The sequence below is a fragment of the Ziziphus jujuba genome, chromosome 1 (genome assembly GCF_031755915.1).
Source record: "Ziziphus jujuba cultivar Dongzao chromosome 1, ASM3175591v1".
NCBI classification, from domain to species: Eukaryota; Viridiplantae; Streptophyta; class Magnoliopsida; order Rosales; family Rhamnaceae; genus Ziziphus; species Ziziphus jujuba.
In genome coordinates, this window is record NC_083379.1 from 37,858,089 (window position 1) to 37,864,358 (window position 6,270).

Below are 6,270 nucleotides of genomic sequence, written 5' to 3' on the forward strand. Positions count from 1 at the left end.
AAAAAAAAAGGGTAAAAAATTAATATTGGTTTTTCCAGAGTCCCACCTCTGTTTTTGTTTTATAGCTTCCTATTAAATCCTGTTTTTTGCTTTTCGGGTGTTCCACAAATCTATCTCTCACATTAATTTAGCTGCATATCTCATCCAAAACAACACCCTGACAGTGACAATACAGTAGTACTAGTTAGTATAGATAAATATTTACTACATACATACGTAAGGAGTTGCTTTATTTAGAATTTGTTTAATCATCTACTTAAATTTTGCAGTTTGAATAATGTTAAACACCACACCAACCGTGCAGAATAAAAATTATTGTAACTATAAAAAATAATAATAATAATAATTTAGAAGTACCAATTAATCTATTAAGATGTTTACCAAATAAGTATTATTATATTATTAGTTTATATTTAATTATATCTATTTTTTAAAGAGTTTACTTATTTATATATAAAGTTAATACATAATCAATTATATGAATAAATTTTATCATTTTCTAAATATCCGGTAAAATAAGGTATATCAAAACTCTAATTAATTGCAAAACAATTATTTGATCTTACATATATATGTACATAGGTGTGTATATATGTATATATATAACAATTATAATTTTGTTGTCTAATCTAAATATGACTAAATGTCCTAGTTATATTGTATTTTTTATCTTTACTCCTTGTTAAAACCCTAATTTAAAGGCTATCTAAAGGCTTTAAGCTATCATACAAGGTACATTTTTTGCTTTACAAGCGCATTCTCTAATTTGTTCACTGAAAGTCTATGTTTTCTTATAATTTAATTATCCGAAATTTTTTTATTGACATCACACTGCTGCCCCAAAACTTCATAATGATATTTCTTTCTTATTTTGTAGATCATATATTCTTTGATGGTGATGAAGCTTACATAAACATAACAATAGAGTTTTTGCATCAACACGAATAAAATAAAAATATATCATCTTACTAAATCATTTCGGTATATTATTTAGTATATCTACTATTACCCTTATTGATTTGAATTGATTAAGACTAAATATTTATGACCTCCGGCATCAAAAGAATCTTCAATTATTGAAACTTTTGTATTTTTGTCAATCTTAATTATTTTTCATATTGAAAGTACACCTAGGTTTTTTGCTTTTCTTTTAATTATACAAGGATATAGAGGTATCAATGCCAAAAATAAAAAATCAAAAAATAAAATTATACAAATATTAAGTATGAGCAGATTAATCATTTCTGAGCTAGATTTCCAGCATATTAATTTTAGCCGAGTTAAATTTTCAAAATCAGATAAGTAATAGGCAATGGATATGGGTAGTGTGTATGTGAAAGATTACACATGAAGATATTTGAAATAGACAGTCGAACACCCGCGCTACCAACCAATGTCGCACATACTGGCAGTTAGGAATACAAAAGCTGTTTGGATAACATTTAAAGAAATGCCAATTAACACTTCGTATGAACGCAACAAGAAGTGGGGAATCAGCCGATATGAGCATTTAATTCTGAGTTACCATGTCGGCACAAGTAGTATTTTATTATTTTTAATATATATATTTTTTGAACGGTGTTATTTTTAATATTTGAACTATTTTTTAATGTGTATATATATATATTACTTAATTATGTTTATTGGTTTTAGTGGTTGTGGTTGTTGCATTATGTGTGTTTGTGTGAAATGTTTCATATATGAAAAAGAAAGAAAAAGAAAAAAAAGTGTGTTGCACCAATATTCTCTATAATTTCAACCTTTTTTCTCTTATATATACATATATATTGATCATTTCCCTTTAATATTCTTTAGTATCAAATTAGTAGTGAACAATGTAATATTAGTCCCAAAACTAAGTTCTCAACCATCAAGATGCGTATTTATATAACGTATTTTAGTTTTGAACTATTAGGATGCACATGTAGTACACGTGAGAAACTTCTCTCACCCCTGATCAGGAGTATTATTGGAATCATTTTTTTTTTTTTTTTTTTTTGCCTTTCTAATCGTTGAAATGACTATGAAAAATCATTTTGTGGCAGAATACTAACCCTAATTTGATTCAATATCCTTATCAGCCCAATTGAACAGAAAATAACTTAAACATGGAATATTCTCTTACCCTGTATTTGAGACATCTACAAACCTCCTTCATGGGCCGGTTCTATTTATACCTTGACCAGGGGTGAGATGAGTTTCTCACGTGCAGCACATGTGCATCTTAACAGTTAAAAAGAATCAGTGTCAAGATTTGGGACTTATGCTTATTCTTTATAAACTCATCGGGATTTGCTACTAATTCGATGCTATAATGAATAAAATGCAAAATAGCTAAAACTAGATGGGAAATGGATGCCAAAAACATTTTATTGTATTTGCACAAATAATATACTTTATATGACATATATGTATATATATAATATAAAGTATACAGAGAGTTAGATTCACAATATGCTGATCTAATAATTTTAGTATCAAGTTTTTCATTATTAATCTGGATTAAAGGTTAACCATTAAAATTTAATTATTAATCAAATGTGAATTTAATAACATGTACATTACAACTCTACTTGGACAAAGTAAATTTTATTGAAATTTTGATTACCATAAATGAATTATTTAAATTCAACCTTTAAAACGTTTTAAGATTACTAAATTCATGTTTTGGACTGCTCAACGATGTCACCTTAGGGATAAAAAAAATCATCAGGTTGACTTATACATATATTATAAATGTGTGTGTTTGAGGGTGACAATCTTAAAACTTTTAAATTGTGAATTTACCACTAGAATGTGTCTCAAAGACTTTTCTAGTTATTTTCCAAAAACAAAAATTAATCTTAGGATCATAGATCATTATCAATATCAATATTAATATTATTATTATTATTATTTTTTACATAGTAATTAGTTTTCAAAAGACGTGTAATCAATTTGATTTTATTATGAATAAAGTTTTTTTTCAGAGTCGGCTCTAATGGTTTGCAAAATGTGCGACTGCACAGGCCTCACAATAATAGGGCATATAATCATAGATATATAATATGTTATATATATGTATTTTTTATTTAAAAAGTTAATTAAAAAAAATTGTTTGCCGAAATTAATAGGCACAAAATTTGCGGATAAAATGATTCAAAAATATATAAATATTATTTTCTTGAAAAAAATATAGCATATCAATTAACAAGATTTTTTTTATTGTTCTTGAAATCCATATCACCATAAATTATGGCTGAATATGATTAAGACAACCTATATAATAATGTATAGTAACTATCACCATATGCAAAACTAATTCATAAAAATATATTTATATCTTATTTTATGAGAAGAAAGAAAATAAATATTTTATTTAAATTTAGTTAGCCTAAGACTAAAGTTAACAGCTTCTTGAGAAATTTTCTCTTATTAAAAGAAACACAAAAAGTTAAAAAAAAAAACCCTCATCTTCTCTATAACCATGTGACTTATAATTTTGTTTATGTGCTTCTATAAGCTTTTGTTAATGTGTTCCTCTATCTTTGTTTTACCGTAATTCAGGTTCTATATTTTAAATCTTCTATATTTACTTTTGTATTTGTTTTCTTTATTTTTTTTTCCAATTATTTCTTCTTCTTTTTTTCCATAAAGTTTTTTTTCAATGCATCTTAATAAATAACTATCTGGATATGAAAAACGAAAGAAATAAAAAAAAAGAAAAAGAAAAAAAAAACTGAAGAGTTTATACAATCTAAAAATTGTGATCTTAATAGATTCATTATTAAGGATCCAAAAAATTTAGACTATGTAGTTGAAAATTCAATGAAAAATTTAATAATGACCATCAACTAGATCATGAAATAAAATTAGGACTTAATGAAAATAATAAAAATGAAGATGTTCATTTGATGATAAAGTGCAAATTGAAAATGACAAAATTGAAAACTTAAATGATTTAATTGATAATAGGTCCATTCCCTCTAATATTTATGGTCCAAGAATTTGGGATAATCTATATAAAATCTAGAGATTTGTTAGTGGTAAATGATCCTATAAAAGATCTTCCATTGGAAAATGGTTTTAAAGATAATTTTTAAAGGTAAATATTGATTATAAGAGTTTAATTAGTGATTTTGCTTTAGAAATGCGAGAAGAATTATTTTTACAAGATTTGTTACTTTCAAGGTTTACACATGGTATTGCTTAAGGTATATGCTATATGCTATATATATATATATATATATATATATATATGTATATATATATATATATATGTATATATATATTTTTGGTAAAGGTTTATTCACACATTCATAGTTTGGAAAAATCATTATTTACCACCTTAGAGTTGATTTTTAAAGTAAATTTACTTATGAAATTGAAATTTATGATTTATGATTTTATATAATAATATATTTTAAAAATTGAAATTCATTCATTATTTTTTTAATTATATTGTTGATCATTATATAAATAAAATTTACAGTAAATGATATTTTTTAATATACACCATCATAGAGTAAATGATACAATAGTAATGTAATATTTATTTTGACATATGAAGGTAAAATAGACTTTTTATAAATTAATTTCATAAAAAAAAAAAAAAGAATCGACTCATCAGGTGGTAAATGATAATTATTCAAACTTCATGGTAAGTAATGATTTTTCAAACCTCAAAGATGTTAATAAATTTTTATCAAATATCGAATGTGTAAATGAAAATTTTTTTTTTAATGATTGTTTAGTTATTACTAATCAATCAATAAAGAATTGGAGTAGTCTTCGTCCAATTTTGATTGAGCATTTAAACATTTAACTTCGCGATCTATATTTGACAAGTTTGGTTCTGAGGGAGAAAAATCAGGCGGTCTTTGAACCACCTTCCTCCCTTTCGTTCAAATTTCTACAAGTGTAAAAAATAGTTGACTAGGATTTTACATAGCCAAATCAAAATATAAAAATCATTGTATCAAAAAAAATATTATATTCGAAAAAAATTATTTTTTAGGTGTTAGATATTGAAAAAAGAAGAAGATTAAATTGGGAAAAAAAATTTAAATAGATAGAGTTTTTACTTGGAAAAATAGGGAAAAAATTGTAAACATTTGATCGGGGAAAAAATTTTAATGAAAAGAAATTTTTAAGTGGCAAAAATTATTTAAAAAAAAAAAAGATTAAATGGGGAAAATTGATTTGGCTATCAGTCAGTCATTTTGTCATCTGTTGAAATTTGAATGGAAGGAGTTTGTAGAGAAAGGTAATCTAGGAAGCACTTGATTTTCTCCTTGTTTCATGGTGTTTGTGATACATGGGATAATTTCACAAATTTGAAATTTTGGGATAATTTTTCAAATTCTAATTATTTTATTTTAATATATCAACAGAAACTGGTGAATTTATTAGGTCTTTCCACTCAAAAAATTTGCAGGGAAATATAAAAAAACTAAAATATAATTGTAAGCCTATAATAATTAATTTTAAATATTCCTTAGTATATAAAAATCCATTTGATTGTATTTGGCTAAATATATCATCGTTTTTGTTAATGAGTACTATTATTTTGGAGAAAACACCAATATTAAGATTTTTTTTTAACTAAAATATAACATTTTTTATAAAAAGAAAATTCCCAAACAAATTCTTCTCTTCTACATCTTTGAGATTTCAACGCGCAAAAGCGCCAAACACAATCCAAATTTATAGTATTTGCAAAATATTACTATGTACCAACTAGTACTTTTTTAGTTTTCTTTATATATATATATATATTATGTAATGAAAGAGCTTAAAGATAGATGTGGTTGCATATTGGGCTTGATTTCTCTTTTTTATTTTATCTTAAAATAGATTTAATTTTAAAAATGTTGTTATTTATCACCGATGGAATCCATTACTAATTTAACTATTGGTAATCGATATACTTTTGGAAATATATATATATATATATATATATATATATTTATATAAGAAGAATAATTGTTTACATCATCTTTTAAAGCCTTTGTTAACCAACTAGGGCCTTCCTCTATCAAAATTCATTACAATCTATTGAGAAGCATGCCTAACCATTTTATGAGCAACTCAATTAGTTTTTCTACAAGCAAAAGAACATCTAAAACTACCAAAAATAATAAATCTTTAATATCCTCAACAAGAAATAATTAAAACCTAAAAAACACTAGAATCTTGAACGAGGGATACTGCCAATTGTGAATCACTCACAATTTCACCTTCATACAAACCATATTGTCTGCAAAAAATTAAAGCCTCTTTAATTGAGCT